General features: G+C 46.3%; 1 long non-coding RNA gene across 1 annotated transcript in view; it reads right to left on the reverse strand.

Moving 5' to 3' along the window:
• Positions 1 to 1,234: 1,234 nt before the first annotated feature.
• Positions 1,235 to 19,693, reverse strand: part of LOC138515670 (uncharacterized) — a 37,295-nt gene continuing 18,836 nt past the window's right edge. The window contains exon 2 of the long non-coding RNA XR_011282148.1: positions 1,235 to 4,119. This is a non-coding gene — a long non-coding RNA (uncharacterized lncRNA). The remainder of the gene's footprint in view (positions 4,120 to 19,693) is intronic.

A 19,693-nucleotide genomic window follows, 5' to 3' on the forward strand; every position in this document is an offset into this window, starting at 1 on the left:
GTAGGATCGTGATGTAGAATGGACCAATGTTTTTGGATGATTCTTTTAATGTGAAGGGACTGTCTGGAGTATTTGGAGATGTGTAGAATTGAAGCATTTTCCTTTTTTGGTTTTGGGGTTAGTAATTGTTCTCTAGTGATGGGGAGTGACCTAGCATGGGCTTCTTCAATGATTTCCTTCAGATACCCTCTGGAGGTACATTTTTTTGACAATGTAATGCATTCATCCTGTAGAACCTCGGTATACGTGTTTGTTCTCTTTAAGCGCAAGATTTGACTGTATGGTAAACTAGCCATCATTGACTTAGGGTGGAAACTCGCATAACGCAATAGACTATTGACATCAGTGGGCTTGTGGTACAGTGATGTTCTAATTTGGTTGTCAATGATCTCCCACTGTATGTTGAGAAAGTGTAGTGTTGGATCCCCCATTTCTAGGGTAAATTTGATGCGTGTGTGTTCGGTGTTAAGGTAACTGAAGAACTCTTCCAGTTCTTTTTGGAGCCACACCAGACCCCAGAAATATCATCAATGTACCTTTTCCAAACTATAATCTTAGATCACTCCCCTTCTCCCCTGCTGATCTGTTCTCTCTTGGCACCGTGCACCTGGCCACTCTCTGCCCTCCAGGCCCAGGTACCTGCTCACCCTGCCACCCTCCCGCACTGCCCTGGGCCACCCCTTGCACTGGGGTCTGTATCTGTACCCATACAGCCACCCCTTTTCTTCCCGCACTTATCAGACCTACCCTGTCTGCTGCCTTAAACCTAGCACTTGCAAATTGCTGGCTGCATTACCACTGTCTGTTGCCTTTATTATTTATTTATTGTTATTTATTTGTTTCTCCTCTGCTTCGCACTTTCCACTTCTCCCCCATTCCATGCACTTTTCCCCTCCCCCTCTCCCATGCACTTGCTCGTTCTCAATGTCACTGGGCCTAGTAAGGTCGCTGTTTTTTCTCCCCTGCTCCCCTCCCTTGCTTTGTCGCGCTCTGAAACACTTGTGTACGAGCGCGATAGAAATACAATATCAATATCAATGATGACAACCAACAGATTCAGTGTGGATAGTAAGTTGGGAGATGCCCAGCTTTTCTGAGAGTTTACCCAGGAAAGGGGTGATGGAGATTGGGTGATAGTTTGGCAGGCAGGAAGGATTGGCAGGGGGCTTCTTGAGGAGGGGGTGCACAAGGGAGTGTGAAGTAACCTCACCAGTACAAATGCTGGACACGCAGGTAGGTGATACACAGTAACTTTATTTCATGTTACAAGGCCACTCCTCATTAGGAGAGATCACCAAAAAGCAGGAAACAAAACACATAACATTTACTAAGACAGTAGAGTTTGGAATAATTGGTTAAAGAACCCTCTCTGTAACCAATAACATATAAGCATTATCAGTCAACGGCTGACATGTCGCCCAGTAAACACCAAATGTAATTTCTGAATAGATGATAATAGGTTGATAAAACCTTAAATAATAAAGAATTAACAACCACCATTATCGTACAAAATACTGATTAAAGAAACAAATCAAGTCATGTTATGACTGCATTCTCTTTTGGGAAAGAACAATTTATTGATGCAAAAACATTCCCTTCTTGGTAAAACGGCATCTACATCTCCACCTGTGTTAGGGCTTAACATCATTTCCAAAACCACCAATTGCAGCTGTGCTACTGTATGTCTGTGTTGAACAAAATAGACTTTGACTGTAGGGTTGATATTCTAAGTCCTAATATTAGATGCATGTTCAGTCCACTGCAATTTCGTGAGACGAGATATCATACCAAGATAGACAGTCCTGCCTGGGCAGAATAATGCATAAATCGCATTAGAACTATCTACAGGAAGCATAATCTCACCACCCCTTACCACAATTTATTTTTATTGTAATTGTTCATTTATAATGCTTAATACCAGCGCGTGGTTTCTAAGAGCGGGATCGGGATTCAGAACTGTGTTGCTTCCAAGTCAAACATGTTGCCCCTGAGCTATCCTTCCTCCCCAATGAGCCAGTCTTGCAAGATATGGGAGAAGCAGTACGGGTGCTACCATCTGGAGAACATCAAAGAGTATCATATTGTAACCTATTTTTGTTTAGGGACAAATACACCTTTTTGCGCTCTCCTGTTAGGATCTGCGGTACCACCAGACAAAAAAGAGTTGCAGTCGGTAACTCTTCTACTGAAACACAGAAAACGACATCCTTTGGAGACAGGAGGGCTTCTAGTACAAGAGTTCCCGCTGAATTATCAGCTACGGTGTTGCCAGTCTACGCCACTGAACAGGACACATTGTGTCCTTGGCATTTCACCATAGCCAGTGCAGAGGTAAATAACAGAGCCTTCAAATAGGGCCATCTACCACATCTATCATTCATTGATGGGAGCAAGGATAGGACCCTTCCCCAAGGACAAGGGCCATTGGCACCCACAGCTACACCAGTAAAACAAATAGTGGCAGACTCTCAAAATGTAGCGCAAAGGAAGGAGCACAGAGATTGCGTTCATTTTAATTTGTGCTACTTTTAAAAATGCGCAGGTCACCTTATTCTCAAAGGTGACTGCATTTCAGGAGGGGCTGAAAAGTAGCGCACTGGTGTACGTTAGTGTCTGGAGCACACACCTGATACGTTTGAATGACTGGCTCCCCAAAATAATGTGCCCAATTTACAGAGATGGGTCCTTTAAGAGCATCTCCTTACTTGTGCACACATTTTTGGGGAGAATCTGTCACATAGTATTTACGGCTCTAACCGTGCTAAAATCCATGCACCAGAGAGAACTAGTGTCTATCCGATATGCTGAGCCATATAAGAAAAATGCTCCTTGCAAATAAGATGCAAGAGCGAACAACGCCTTATTCTATTCTATTCTATATTTGTGGGTTTGTGGGTATGTGGCTTTGCGTATGTTGCCTATTCTATTGCACACCGTTTCACCAATCTGCACCACATTCCGCACCGTCACCTGTTAGGACACTCCAGACATTACTGGCTACATGACATCTGGAAATCCCACCCCTTCCCCCAGATTTCAGCAAAAGTGCAAATGTGGGTGTGGGTTTGTGGGTTGGTGGCTTCGCGTATGTTCCCGGTACAATTCCACACTGTTTCACCAATCTGCATCAAATTTTGCACAGTCACCTGTTGGGACCCTCCGGACATATAACATCTGGACACCCCACCCCTTCCCCTGATTTTAGCAAAAGTAAAAATGGGGGTGTGGCTTTGTGGCTTTGTGGCTTTGTGTATGTTCCCTATACATGTCCCCACTGTTTAACCAATCTGCACCAAGTGTTGCATATTCACCATATGGACTCCCCACCTCTTTCCCCGAATTTCAGCAAAAGTCAAAATGTGTTTGTGGCCTGGCAAAGCATTTTCCTTATACAATTCCCCACCTTTGCACCAATCTGCACCAAATTTCGCACGGTTACCTGTACCTATGAGGGAATGAACGCCCGGGCAACATCGGGTATATCATCTAGTGGACCCTATGCAGCAGTGAGATATAATGCAGTGTAAAGTAGGTCAGGTGGCTATAGATAGCCATGCACTTATGCAGCACCTATACTGCTTACATTCTCCGCCTCATTACGCTCCACAGCCAAGGGCAAACGCGGCTGATGATGTCTGTGTTGCTTATGTGTGAGCCCCGGAATAATCTACGGCTGTGTGGGTGGGTGAACGTGGGCAGCATGCAAGGCACAGGGAACTATTGATTCCCACAACTCATGGAATTATCAGGAGACCGCCCGCGCCCCATCGAATTACTGACGGAGCATTAACTGGGAAGGCTCCTGGAATCCAGGAGCAGCTACTCTCTGCTCGCCGGCTTTTAACAAGCGGCACAAAACATGGAAGCCATAATATCGTCAGATAATGAGCACATGGATTGGCTGGGAAAACATGCACGGTTAATCATAGCCCCTCAGTAACACCGGTCTGCGGTCCAAGCACTTATCATCGACGTCTGCATGTGCGCGGAATTAGACCATTTTAGCATCACGGTGATCATGTCACGGCCCCTCCGTCATGTGAACTTTCAGCTGTGATGAGAACTCAACGCTGTGCTTCCAAGAAGCTCCCCTGTGCTCTTCTTCACATATTTCTTTTTCTAATTTGAAGACAAAAACAAACAAAAATACAACAGCATGTAAGTAAGCAAACAATATAGTAAAAGCCAAATTACAGAATAATGAGCATTGTTGTCTAATTATTTAGGAGAATTAGTAGGATGTCCTGGGTGCTCCCCCAAATGGAAATATGTGGGTCAAAAGATGGCCGTATAGGTTTTCTAGGTGATGGGGATCTCACATTTGTTGAGTGGACTTAGGGAGAAGTAGTGCAGGGTACGCCATGCAGAGCGTCAAGTGCCACGAGCAGTGCCCCGAATAAGCATCGTCATCCTTGCCGCTGATCTCTGACTTGAGACTGTGTCATCGAGTGCCAGAGGAACAGGAGGTGAAGAGAGGATGCCTGTCGGTCTGGATCTTTGGGCCACGCAACATTAAGCTGCAGATGGAGAGCCTAACCAGATGAAAGAGACATGTTGAAATGTAAATGTTTCTTAATTTTAATGATCCTATCTGGCACCCAATCGTTATAAATTACTAGCAAAAAGTACCTGCTCCTAACGGGTTTTGAGAACAGATGTGACACCCCTCTCATCAATTGTTGAAAATCAATGATCCTGTAGGACGCTGTTCAGATTCGCTTATCACTTCAAGTGCCTTGCACTCTGAATTAAACTGCACTGAGAATGAGCGCATGTGGCCGGCAGACATACCCCAGAGCAGACGTTAGAGGAGGTGAGAGTCGGTGTGCTGCCGCATACTGGGACCTACTGTGCTCACTCCCCACCTGTTGCCTCACACTTCCATGGTGCAGTGCATTGCGCTGCAAATTCCCAGAAACTGTGCATTCTAGTGTTGAGGACCAGTCCTTCTATGACCACATTGAAGTTTTGCTGATTTCAGGCAACCGCCTTGTCTACTACCACCTTGAAACGTCTCTTGTGCTAGATGGAATTACCAATAAAAGATCTCCGACCAAACAACCAGACAGAATCAAAGGAAATGGCCAATACTACTTTATTCTTATTTTAATAAAGCAGGGTCAACTGGCAAACATCAGACAGATGCTTTCACACTCACACACAAACTTGATTACATAGAAGCTTTATACCCCAATGTGCATCATCTATGACGTCATCCTACGTGGAAAAATATAAAACCTTCTGGCGGGAGGGATTGATCAGGGGAACACATCTACATATAGAAAGTATATAAGTTAGTATTTCATTGGTAGTCTCTTATCTGTAAGACACACCTTGAACTGCCTCTAAATATGTATAATACTGATTATAACGGACACAATGGCATTGGACTGGTCTATGCAACATTGTTGAGCAGGTTGCCCCATAGACCAACTGATTGGTTGACATCCCACCCAACCTTGGACTTTCGGCTCTCTAGCAGCAGGTAAGGAAATCGAAACCCAGGTGCTTGAGTCATGTCAGATTACACCCCACTTTCCCAGTTAGGCCATCATCTCCCATCTGACTGTCCATGAGCCAAAGTGTCCGATTTGTAGTTGACCTTGCCTTTGCTCTCTGTTCTGGGACATTCAAAGGACTGAAATCACATCACTTATCTTCATTCGAGGCTTAATGAATAGCCCTTGATTTCAACTTCTGAATTACGTGTGAGGAGCCCGCAAAGTGGTCCATTTTGAACTCCTATTTACTGCTATTTGAGTATATTTAGCTGGGTGTCATTGCTCCCTTGGCCTCTAGAGAATTGCTCACTCTACCTTACTTAGGCTTTATTCACTGTTAATTGTCCAATACCTGGCTCTTGCAAATGTTTTCTTCTCTTTTAATCTTAGAGAAATATGTGCTATGTCCATGACTCATCCATATGCCTCCATTTGTGCTCTACAGTTATTTCTTGGAATAGCCTCCATGATCCTATACAAACATTGATGCTCATCATTTGCATACAAAGCTGTTTTCAGCATCTCCTGACTCTTCAGCCATGATCTGTTTCTGAGGTAGTTTGAACGGATCTTCACGCGAGCCGTTGTCCATTTTCCAATAACGGCCGTCCTTGCTACGTTCTATATATTCCTCTATAGCAAGCTTCAATGTATCTTTTCTACCTTGCGTTACTGCGTGTTTACACATATTGATGCACAAGTTACTTCACTTGTCGCTCCAGTTATATTTTCATCCTTAAGTATTTTCAGCATATTCTCGTATATCTTCTTCACGACATCACTGTGCACTTGTCAGGTGTCACTCAGCGTTCTGGAATGTCTAATGTTGTGAGCACACCTTCATCCACTCTCTCAACATAAGGGTATATTCAATATGGTTGTCTGAGTGCATAACGTCTCTCATACACTCTATGCGGTATAGGGACAACATGGGGTGGTCCCATATGCAGCTCTTCTCCTGCTGTTCCAGTATGACGGTGGCGAGGGGGCGGAGTTAGGGTATGTGCGTCTACCTGCTTCTCTACAGTTTCATGTGTGAAGGTGCTAAAATCTGGGGAAAGGGATGACGTATCCAAATGTCATGTAGCCAGTAATGTCTGGACCGCCCTAACAGGTAACTATGCAAAATGTGTTGCTGATTCATGAAACAGTGGTGAATTGTATAGGAAAATCGATTCACCAAGCCACAAACCCACAAATAAGATTTTGACTTTTTCTGAAATCCTGGGAACGGGGTGGGGTGTCCAAATGTCACATAGCCAGTATTATCCAGAGGACCTAACAGGTAACTATGCCAACATTTGTGCAGATTGGTGAAACGGTGTGGAATTGTATAAGGAACAACGCTTCGTCAATCCAAAAACCCACAAACATTTTAGAGTTTTGCTGAAATCCAAGGAAAGGCGTGGGGTGTCCAAATGTCATTGAGCCAGAAATCTCCAGAGGGTCCTATAAGGCAACTATGCAAAATGTGGTGCAGATTAGTGAAACGGTGTAGAATTGTATAAGGAACAATGCTTCGCCATGCCACAAACAAACCCACAAATGTTCACTTTTATAAATATAGAGCGTGCATCCCGGTTGTCTCTACTTGGTGCATTACACACTGCTCCAAGACAGGCCTCCATGAGATTTAGTCTGTGGGGCTGCAGGGCTGAATTATGTGCCATTACACAGTGTGTCCATCCCCTGGTAGGTTGGTGAAACTCTGATCCTATGAGTATTTACCACCAAGGATTTTGTTTTGTGAGAACGCTATCCCGGTGCCATGCGGGGTACCCCAGGGCTCATGCAACTCACCTACTTTATATAATGTCTTCACTAAACCACTGTTTGATGTCCTTGATTATCTGGGTGTCACCTACACCAACTACGCCGATGACACCCAGATACTCATCCCAATCACAGGAGACTACCTAGGGGATACAAAAGCCTTGAATGACATTTATCAAGTCATCCAAGCTTTGATGGCCCAGCATGAGCTATGTCTTAACGACGATAAGACAGAGCTCCTCATCCTGGGCTCCCAACAACGATTGAACAGACTTGACCCTGCCTTCAAGACGTTCATTATCGATGGTAACACTATCAAAGTCTCCTCTGACACCAAAACATTAGGAATTTACCTTGACTCCACCCTATCACTCAACAGACAAACCAATTCAGTTGTCTCGGCATCCGCTTACACATGTAAGCTTATCACAGCATGTCGCCCCTTCCTCACCACACAGAACTGTACTATCCTAACCAGGACATTGGTTATGTCCAAACTAGACTATTGTAATGCCCTATATCTTGGGACCAGCCAACATAACCTGAACAAGCTTCAGGTTACACAAAATAATGCAATTAGGGCTGCCCTCAACCTCTCCAGATCCTCTCACATCTCTGAGACTAGGAGAAGTTTACACTGGCTATCAGTGACACAAAGAATTGCGCTGAAATCTCTCATGCTCACACACAAATGTCTGAACAACTAGGCCCCCACCTATCTCTCCACGCGCTTCTCGCACTACACACCTACCCGTCTACTCAGATCGGCTCAAGCACACGCTCTGACCATCCCCAGATACAAACTGCAGAAAGCTGGGGGAATCAGCTTCCATGTCCTTGCTTCCAAACTTTGGAATTCTATTCCCTTACCTATTAGATCCGTACATTCCCCTACCATTTTCAAATAAAGAACCAAATTATGGTTAGTTTCTAATGTTGTCTAAATGACCAATGTATTACAGGCTCTTATTCTACCTCCTTGCTACTTGTAGATATTGCGATATGCACTCTGTAAATAAGTGCATCTACTCTGTGACTGTAGATACTCTTGTACATTATACTGTTTCTATGCCAAAATGTAACCTGTACTGTAAATATGCACCCTGTGTCAAGATATGCGCCTGGTTGCTCTCGGGCCTGGCGGCGCTATATAAATAAATAAAATACAAATACAAAAATACAAATACCTAGAACACACAGAGAGCCGCGTGATAACACATTTCCTCCATCCGACAGAAGGCAGTGATACCAGCTCCACAATCAGTGAATGTAGGTGGCTGTCTGGCTAAGGAGTTTCCAGAGAAGGCTTAGCACTGGTGTCACTCACTAAAGCGAAATATGTCCCAGCACTTCATTGGGGACCATTGGTTTAGCAAATGATACCATCTGCTTTGCAAAGCCTAGATACCAAAGGAATCAGGCATGAAGTGTTTATTATCATTATATTCTGGGATAAGACCAGCTACCAACTTTTCTTTATTACACACGGTGAGGGTCTGTCATACCTTGATGTCACCAAACCCCAAACCAGATGTACTTTATGTTAAATGTACATTGTGAGCTCTCTGGTAGCAGATGAAAAACACAGAGCTACTTTCTTTACACTTGAAAGGTAAGTTTCAGAAAGCTTGTATTTTTTCAGCAGATATTACATACAGAGCAACCAGTATATAGCTGAAGACCGAGGCAGTCCCTGTGCAGGGTGCCTAGTGCACTGAATACGGTAGACATAGGGATGGAAGGCGCTATCTATATAGGAATATAGACCAGGGGCAGTGAAACCAGGAGCTTACACTTCTTATAGGGTAACATTGTCCATATTGATTAAAACTATATACATGGACAACAGAATCAGTCCACACATGGAAATCTGAATCAGCGCACACATGGAAAGCGGAATCAGCGTGGATGTGGTAAGCGGAATCAGCACACACGTGGAATGCAGAATCAGCGCACACGTGGAAAGCGGAATCAGCGCCTATGTGGAAAGCGGAATCAGTGCGCAGGTGGAAAGCAGAACCAGTGCGCACATAGAAAGCAGAATCAGTGCACACGTGGAAAGCCGAATCAGCACACATGTGGAATGTGGAATCAGTGCACACGTGGAAAGCAGAACCAGCGCACACATGGAAAGCAGAATCAGCAGGCAACTAGAAATGTGAATCACCACTCACGTGGAATTCTGAATCAGTATAGCCTTGAAGTTTGAATCAGCACACACATGGAAAGCCGAATCAGCGGAATCAGCGCGCACGTGGAAAGAGGTATCAGCAGGCATGTGAACATTTGAGTAAACACACACATGGCAAGCTGCATCAGAACACACTAGCGATGAATCATAACACACATGGAAATCTGAATCAGCACACATGTGAAAAGCGCAGCAGGTGTGTAGCATTTCATTGTGCAGCATTTCATTTCCACTAAACCAGAACCATGTTCCATCTCTGCAATATACACGTGGGGACTGGAACATGTTGCATGGAATGTTAGTGGAAAGATGCGGGGGAGAGTGAAGAATGTTATTGCTGTTGCGCTGTTGAAGAGCCGGTGGGCCCATCCCTCCACCTGAATAAACTCATGTCATTTCCTCATTGGTATTGAGCAACTTTATTTCAATGTGCATGGAAAACTGATTCAGCATGTACATGGAAATCTCAATCAGCAGGCATGTCAACATTTGAATCTGCATACACTGAAAGTAGATGAGCACACACACGTACATCTAAATCAGCATCCATGGGAAAAGCTGAATAAGCATGCATGTACACAACAGGAAATATGAATCAGCACACACACATGTAAATCTTAATCAGCACACACATGAAAAGATGCATCAACATGCATTTGTACTTAGCCGAAATAGCATGCAGGTGTAAATGTGCACCAGCACGCACAAGCAAAGTTGTATAAGCACGCACATAAAAAGCAGAATCAGTATGCACATGAAAAACGGAATCAGCACACACATGGAATGCACTTGTGTCATTGAAGGATATCAATTTCCATCTCATGTGTCTGAACTTGCGAAAGGAAACGACTGTCCTCCTGGTAGCCAATGGATTCCGACCTCTGTCTGATGTAGGCAGTCTGGATTTAGGGGCTATGTCGGATGGGGGATGGATTGCAATCAGTCTTCCCAGAAGCCAGAAAAATGGTAGGAATGTCACAGGTGATACATTTCCCATTATCGACAATAGTTGCCACAAAAAATGCCACACCTTCTGACAATATGCTCTTCCCTCTGAGGATATGCCCTTAACTTCTGAGGATATGTGCTTTCTCTCTGGGGATATGATCTTTTCCTCTAAGGATATGCCCTTAACCTCGGAGGATACGTCCTTTTCCTCTGAGGATATGCCCTTTCCCTCTGAGGATATGCCCTTTCCTTCTGAGGATATGTCCTTTCCTTCTGATAATATGCCCTTTCTCTCTGGGGATATGTTTTTCCCTCTGAGGATATGCCCTTAACCTCTAAGGATATGTCCGTTTCCTCTGAGGATATGCCCTTTCCCTCTGAGGATATGCCCTTTCCTTCTGAGGGTATGTCTCTCCACTCTGAGGATATGCCCTTTCCTTCTGAGGATATGTCCTTTCCTTCTGAGGATATGCCCTTTCTCTATGGGTATATGTTCTTTCCCTCTGCGGATATGCCCTTAACCTCTGAGGATACATCCTTTTTCTCTGAGAATATGTCCTTTCCCTCTGAGGATATACCCTTTCCCTCTGAGGATATGCCCTTTCCTTCTGAGGATCTGTCCTTTCCTTCTGAGAATATGCCCTTTCCCACTGGTGATATGTTCTTTCCCTCTGAGGATATGCTCTTTCCCTCTGGGGATATGTTCTTTCCCTCTGAGGATATGCCCTTTACCTCTGAAGATATGTCCTTTTCCTCTGAGGATATGCCCTTTCCCTCTGAGGATATGCCCTTTCCCTCTGAGGATATGCCCTTTCCTTCTGAGGATATGCCCTTTCCCTCTGGGGATATGTTCTTTCCCTCTGAGGATATGCCCTTTACCTCTGAAGATACGTCCTTTTCCTCTGAGGATATGCCCTTTCCCTCTGAGGATATGCCCTTTCCTTCTGAGGATATGCCCTTTCTTTCTGAGGATATACGCTTTCCCTCTGAGGATATGCCATTTCCTTCTGAGGATATGCCCTTTCTCTCTGAGGATATACCCTTTCCCTCTGATGATATGTCCTTCCCCTCTGAGGATATGCCCTTTCCCTCTGAGGATATGCCCTTTCTCTCTGAGGATATACCCTTTCCCTCTGAGGATATGGCCTTCCCCTCTGAGGATATGCCCTTAACCTCTGATGATATGTCCTTTCCCTCTGAGGATATGCCCTTTCCATCTGAGGATATGTCCTTTCTCTCTGCGGATATGTCCTTTGCCTCTTTGCTCCTTCTGACCATGTTTCCGGATTCAGTTCTCTTCCCAAAGCACACAGTGTATACACAGGAGCACATAGATAAAGAAAATACGGCGCAATAGTGGTGAAACTCAAGAAGATGTTTCTCACCCTAAGGCAACCAGAAATTTTCATGATGGCCTTTGAACACAATTAGTCTTGCATGGGGATAACACAGAGTTAGGCTCTCATTGTTCTTAACAGGGGTGTATAGAACCACACAGACTATGTTTCCTTTAAGAAGATCAAGATACATAGCTGATGAGCATGGAAGGGGCTTTCGAGGGTAGGGATATGGAGTTCAATAACAGGCAATGGAATTTCTGCAAAATCTTTTGGGTGAAAAAAGACCAGATCTGATGAAATAGCCCCAGTGACTATCTTAAGAGAGCTTCTTAGGAAATTTGTGTGCGGTTTTCGATGTAGTCAGGTGCAGCTTGATGATAGCTGGTTACATTAATGTTGTGAGGAGAAGAGGTCCCATACAATTAATCTCCTCCTTCCTCCTGGACCAACCCTCCCAGGTCCAGCTTGGTTCCTTTCTCTTCAAAACCTCTCTCTCTACATGTTGTGTTCCCCTTTGCTCTACCCTCTCCCCCTGGGTCTTCAACGTCTATCTGGCACCTTTGGCCCTCCCGATCTCTACCTTCACATCTAACGTTCAGTGTAATGCGGATGACACACAGCTTTCTTTCAGACTCCCCTCAGCCGCCTCCTCCTCGCTCATCCCAGACTGTTTATATGCTATTCAGACATGGTGCAGCTCTAACGATCTCTGCCTCAACACCAGCAAGAAAGAAATCCTTCTCATTGGGACTCCTGCTCCCACTTTCCCTCTCCCACTCTGGCCACCCTCCTTGGGCCCTCTGCCCTCACCCTCTGGTGAGGCAAACAACCATGGAGTGATCTTCAACCCTACACTCTGCTTGTCTCCATTCATCACCGACCTTGCCAAGAAGGCCCTCTTCCGGCAGTACCTCCTCAGAGGTATTTTTCCTTTCCTCACTTTCCCCCAGAATCCTACTGACTCCAGAGCACTGGTTCTCTCTAGGCTGGACTACTGCAACAGCCTCTTTCTCAATCTGCCTACCTCTACTCTTCGCCCTGTCCATCTCATGCAGAACAGGTCTTAGCACTTTGCCATTATTCTCGCAGGACCACATCACACCAGGAGCTCTAGTGATTGGCGAACCACCACTGAAGCAGGACATGCCATCCTTGCTTAGCAGTGGCTGAAGAGGTCTGTGTGGGCGACGACACTAGGCCCTGTAAGACCTTACTGTGGTAGAGTAATCATGAAGCATCGAGGAGCGGAACGAGAGGTGTGGGCCCCTCCATGGAATGACAGCTCCTTCTGCACGGATCCTACCAGCGACATTTTACCAAAGCTAGGCCCCCGGCTGACTGCAGCCGACTCTGTGGTCAATTTTTGCCTAATATGCAGGAATCGCTTAGATCACCCTACCTGCCTCTGTGCCTTGTCCCCAGGATACCCCAACTAAGGGCCAGCTAGAGAAAACCAGTGCCTCTTTAATGACCTCTTGGTGTGATTGACAAGATTGTAAGTGGTGATTTTATAACCACTGTTACTAGTTACCACCACTATTGGCGGCCTCTGCAATATCTGCGGGGAAAGCATTGAAGCCACGACTTTAGGGAAATAGGTAATGACCATTCATAATTGGTCTGTTTCTCCTTCCCGACACATATCTTGTCTAATGTTATTTGACCATGAAATCTAATGGATCCCTTGCAGACCTACTACCATCAAGACTCAGGGATTGTGGTGTTTCTTTGCCTTCCAAATGTTAACATGAGCGCTTTCACTTTACAGGTTCTACGTTATGCTATAACCCACAGGTTGTGTGGTGTCTTGGTGGTGAAAGCCTTACCTACTACCTATTGTTTTGGGTGTTTGTGAGTGGTGCTCAGGATCGTTTTCCTTCACCCCATAGGAACTCTGGCTTGTGACACACCCCTGTTCACATCTTTATTGCAGTTTGACTTAACCAGTATGGACCCACATCTTAAGTGCACCGAGTAGTGGCAGCAGGCTTCTCCATTGCTGGCCTCCTTCAGTCTGCAGGTTGGGTCAGGTCTTTGTTGATGATCACATTTTAGCAGCTCTGGTGTGGGGTGGCTGAACTTCCACTCTCTGACCTGGTGGCAATGGCCAGTCAGCAGGCCAGGGGCTACATCTGTGAAGGAACTCATTTAGGAATGTGGCTTTCTCAAGTTGATCAAATATCACGACATCAATTGGATCATAGTGAAGTGCACCAGCTCGTAAGTAGTACATGTGTAGACCCATTCACAAGATAAGCACGACAGGAGTATACGGCGAAACCCCGCTGAACTCCTGACCGATAGATGCCTGCATCCCTTAGCAGGAGGTTGGCTGGATCCTTTGATCTGAGTGATAAATGTCAATGGACCCGTCAGAGTGGCAGATTGTGTCCTGCCCACTTGAATCCTAGCATCCACCATCTACAGCAGATTCTAGGATCCAGGTGAACTAAACAGAAATGGTGATCTCTTGTTGCGAAAGCAGATCATTCTAGACGCCAGGGGGCAGGTGTAGGGGGCATCAAATGGATTTCTAGATTGTTTTATGGACTGTAAAAGGTATGTTGATGAATAATGGATTTCTGATCACCATCTTGGATTGGCTAATCCTGCATGATTGACGGATCCTAGGACTGCATGTTTCCTCCAAAAATAAGGCAAACCACCAGCTGCAGAACACAGGGGCTGAGCCAGACCCAAGGTGCAGGTCGGGGCTAAAACAAGACCTTTAAGAATTGTTTCTGATGAGTTCCAAATAGTGGTTGAGTGACTTTGGTAAAAACAGTTTTCCTAGGATGAGCTGCATATCTTGAACGACATGGTACACAAGGAAAACCACGGCTCAGGATAAAGTAGTGGGTGTGTTTGAGAAAGCGGTCAGGGATGCGGGGCGTTCATGAAATGTGAAGTGGGAGAATGGAACAAAAGGCTCCCACCAATCCCCTCATGCCCCTGGCCTAGAGGATCGCGGCCGAGACAACCGCCACGAGAGGAGTTTGCATATCTACCAGACGACCAAATACCCTGGTACAGGAACATACGGATGTGCCCACCAGCCTGCCCACCAGCCTGCCCTGCCCATGCCGACACCTGCGTCATGGATGAACTCGACTGAACCATTCAACAGTAAATGAACACATCGTTAGAGATGCCATGACGACCTAGCCGACGGTCAGCACAGCCGTGCAAACATGCACACTGGACACTCCCACACCAATCCACACAAAGAACACATTCAGTGCTATGACGGACACACCCACTGACGTGCATCTTTATTATTTTTCACATAGGTTTTTCAAAATGCAGAAACGCAAGACGCACAACAAACTCATCTAAAATGCTTGCTGACGCTCCTCCTACCCCATGCATTGCAATGAGAAATATAACGAAGACATGATACTGGGGATAAAGCAATATGATACCATAACCTAAAGCGCCGTGCATCAAACGTCCCCACCTATGCACCAGGCCCAAGTAGGCCGCAAGCAAGAGCCTCCATGAACATTGAACGAGCTAGAGTACAATTGCTGACCCTGCAGAATGAGCCCGGCGAGAACAGACAGTCAAGGGCACAATGTTGCAAACTCGCATGCCACAAGCCGAAGCCAAGGTCACACCTGCAAACTAAGCCAGACACACAGTGCAAGATGCAATATTAAATGTGCAGAATTCTTCCTCAACCACGGTCTCTCCTCACGTGACCAAGCCGAACCTGACAGGGTGCCAGGCCCAGGAGGATGGAGGCGCCTGGATATCACGGTTTTAGACACAGGCAGCAACAATTAAGCGACTCAATGGACATCTGCGGCAGTGGGAGTAGTCTGCCCTCCAGCATATGAACAAATCCTCGCATTGTTATACATTGTTGCAAATGACAGGTGCACCGCGAGCTGGGAACAGCGATGGTCCCAGACTGGGGGGCTCGCGAGTGGACCAATCAGAACATGGGGCTCTTATCACTGACGCCATTAACATTAGCCAATCCTCAGGGGTCTTCATGTAACAATTTTCATGTATCTAATTCAAGGGACAACCCAAGTATACCACCTGACTGGCCCTCAACCACTAACAACGTTCTCTATACATATGCTATACTAACCCTACCACTCGAGGAACCAATCCAGAGTGGCGATAGGTTTTTTGCTAACTTTCCCAGGTGACGCAAGTAGCGCGTCATACTAAGGTAAAAAGGGCCTGCGAGCCCCACAGAGGGAGAGAGTGTGTCAGGACGGACGCGTACGATACTTGACCCATTCCTGCCGTTTGTTTAATAAACAGTAGAATCACCTTGCTTCTTGCGTGTGCCTCATACTCATTTTTTGGGATACACGGGAGGAGTTGGGGCCTCCCTGCCCGGAGGTCCGCGGACGGCCCAGTCGACCCCGGGAGAATTTCCCCCCGACAAGTTGGAGGCACTGCTGAGATCTGTTTAAGATCTCCTTTTATTTTATTTTTCCGAGTGCTCCCATTGCGAGGAAGCCCGGCGGCGCGGCCCCCTCTGCCGCTGCCCCCTTTTGAGGACTACAGGACCATCGCGGAACTGCGATACGACCGGACAGCGCAATCCGGATATTGGCCTTCGGGGGCCGGTTGAGAAGTATCCCGCCTGCGGTTGGCGAGTATCCAGACGTGGTCCAGACGAGGGGAGGTGGCGAGCCGCTTGGAGGGGTGCACGCAGTCGAGCGGCCCCGCATCAAGAGAACTTGGTGAGTATGCCACGCCCAACAAGCAATGTGATATTGTGAGGGAGGGGGGAGGAATAGAATATGGGAGGCGGGAGGTGTTACACAGGTGCGCGGCGAAGGTTTGATAAATTAGTGTTGACGGTGAAGTGAATGGTAGCTGGACAAGTGCGAGCAGTCCGCTACGTTACGGAAGAGGAAGCGGCGGTGCACGAAAACATCACGTGCGGCCGCCCGTAGACACTGATTGGCCTAGGTCGCGACCACGTGTAAGGGTGTGTGTGTGTGCGGTTTCCTACGATTTGGTGATTATTGATCAATGAGTAGATGACGATCCATATTGATCGAGCAGGAAACTCGATAGATAGATGACGTTTCCCTGTAGGCGGTAGCTAGCTGGTTGCCTAATACGGACGATAATTGGCTGGTTAAGCCCTCCTGTCGAGGAGCGTATCACACGCGAGACGACGCAGCGTGCGCAGTCCAATTATATTGTTGATTACCTTGTTCCAGGCGTGACAGGAAGACAGCTGTGGGGTTAACGGGGGAGATTGCAAGCGTATTTCGTACTTTTAAGAAGGTGTAAGGAATTTACCAGTAGTTTTGAAGAGATCGGTGACGTCACCAGTAGGGCTTTCAAAGGATATCTCGAACACAAGGCATTTTTCTTTCAGGAGAGTGGTGGGGAAGAGAATTATGGTAAGGGAGTGGAGACGGAGATAAAACGGTAACGAGTTGATCGGGGGAAGGTGAAAAGGGGGACGTGGCTGCGCACGGAGAACGTCAGCCACGGCAAGTGAAGGAAGAGGAGGAGGGGCAAAAGAAAGTGGGACGGCTGTATAAGAACGTCACACGGGGCACGCAGCCGCAGGGGGCTACGTGCGCCTCGGCCGCAGGGGGCCGTAAAGGTGTTCGGTAAACGAACAAAAGAAAGAAAAGAATATACAAATGCAAATGCTATATTTTACTATTTTTCCTTAGCGGACAATCGCAAGTCCCCAAAATTACGGGGCCAGGTAAAGATCTAAGATTGTATAGCGTACACTGTTAGCAAGATAACCGCTACCAAATAGGGGTAGGATAACAAGGGAAGTGCTACTATGTCATACGGGACAGGATCGGGAGGGTGGGGAACACCCTCACTAACCCGCTACAGCACATGTGTAAAACACTGTCACCCCATAGGGAGAAACTGATCAAATACAGCATAGAATGGACACAGGGGACGGACAACAAAATGACGACACCATGGCCGCCTAATGGCAGTTTCGATCCATATACCCAACATTCACTATTAACTCATCTGCGTAACACATACAAGGGGAAGAAGCTGACACACCACGTGGAGGTGTTTAACTTATGGAGGATGTTCCAAGGGTCCCGACCAGGACCAAACGGAATGTTCATTATGGGGGAAACAACGGAAGAGGAGAAGATTAAGGAGGAAGGAGAGAATGGGGAAAAAGAGAGTGAAGGCACACAGAACACGGGGAACGGACAAGAGGGAGGAGAAAAGAGTAACAACCTAAACGAAAAGGAAATAAATAAGGAACAGAGCGGCGATATGCCCCTAGCGAAGGTAGTGAAAAAGGAGGAAGGGGGGTTATATCCTTTAACAGAACTACGAAACATAGTACAATTAAGGGCGGCTGAGGGGTACTCGAACCCGGCATACAGCCCGCCACCATATACAGCTACAGGTGGCCACACGAGGGGGGAGCAGACTAGTACGACGGGATCAGCTCGTACGAAAATACTCGCAGGGGAGGGGAGGATTGGCGAAGAACAGATTGCAGGAATAGGACAGGATGAGTGGGTAGCTGCGCAGGTATTATTAAAATTACGAGGTTCATTAACAGAAGAAGAGGAGGTAGTAAGGAAAATGGACGAGGATAACATCAGGAAGAGTGAAATGAAAGGGGAAGAGGGGAAAAGAAAGTGGGAAGAGCTGTTACGACAAAAGGAAGAGATTTTGGAGGAACGATTAGCAGAATTAAGGGATGAGCAGAATGCACTGATCAAGCAGCTCGAGAGAGAGGAAAGAGAGAGAGCACGGGAAAGGAAAGAAAGCAAGAATGAGTTGGGAAAAATGAGGGAATGAACTGAGGAGCAAAAGAGAGAAGCAGAAAGGGTGAAGGCAGTAGCAGAAAGGGTATCCAGAGCAGCACTGCGTGACAAGAAAAGAGAGGAAGAAGAGAAAGAAAAGGAAATGGAAATATGGAAGAGGAGATTACTATCAGAAACGACAAGGAAATACGAAGAAGGGAGGATGATAGAGGGCATATTAGAGCGGGAAAGAGCGAGATGGGAAAGGAAGAAAGAAGAAGAAAGGATAATGGAAAAGATGAGTAGTGAAGTAATGGAGGAATTGAAAAGGAAAAAAGAGGAAATTGGTAGAGAAATAGCGGAGAAAAATGAAGGGGAAAGAGAAGATAGGAGAGGGGAGAGTGAAGTAAGGAGGTATGTATACAGAGACACAGAAGTAGCAACAACATCAGCATAAAGGGGAGCAATTGGTAAAGAAGAAAAGGGAGGAACGGATCTAATAGACTTAAAAACAGTAACGATTAGGGGGAAAAGGACAGATTGGGGGTTGCCATTAATGGATGACTTTTGCAGTGAGGAGGGAGAAGGAATGGAGAAGGAAGGAAGAAACAGTGAAAGGGAAAGCTTAGATAAATTATACATCACCCGGACAAATAGAGAATCACCATGGATCTGCAGGAGAAAGGAAGAACTGGAGGGAAGTGAGGAGGAAGAGCAAGGAATGGCGGAAAGGCAGACACGTGCAGCTACACCCTCACCATCCCATCCAACATGCTCCACTACCTCACGCCCATTACGTGCAACATGCCCACCTAAACTCGCACCCTTCCCCCACGAACTGACACCCTATGCAGGCAGGCTTAGAGACCTCCCTGGACGCAGGCAGGGAGAACGAATACACATGCCCACATTAAATAAAGGAAATGATAAAAGAAGGGGAAGAGATGGAGGAGAATTGGTTACGAGCAGGGGAAATATGGACCCCATTGACGATGTAGAAGACAGGGAAGAAGAGGAGGGGTGTACAGATTCGATTTTGTGGAACCCAGGGGGCCAAACAGGACACAACTTAATGCCACTTCTGGAGAGGGGAGGGGTTAGACCACAATACGTCCCTTGGAAGCATGCAGACAAGGAAAATATAAAGTGCAGGCTGCCATCATTAAGTGGAGGTGCGGGAAAATGGATATATGAAATGGAAAAACACACCGC

The sequence above is a fragment of the Ambystoma mexicanum genome, chromosome 6q (genome assembly GCF_040938575.1).
Source record: "Ambystoma mexicanum isolate Mex_15411 chromosome 6q, UKY_AmexF1_1, whole genome shotgun sequence".
In the NCBI taxonomy this organism is placed as follows: Eukaryota; Metazoa; Chordata; class Amphibia; order Caudata; family Ambystomatidae; genus Ambystoma; species Ambystoma mexicanum.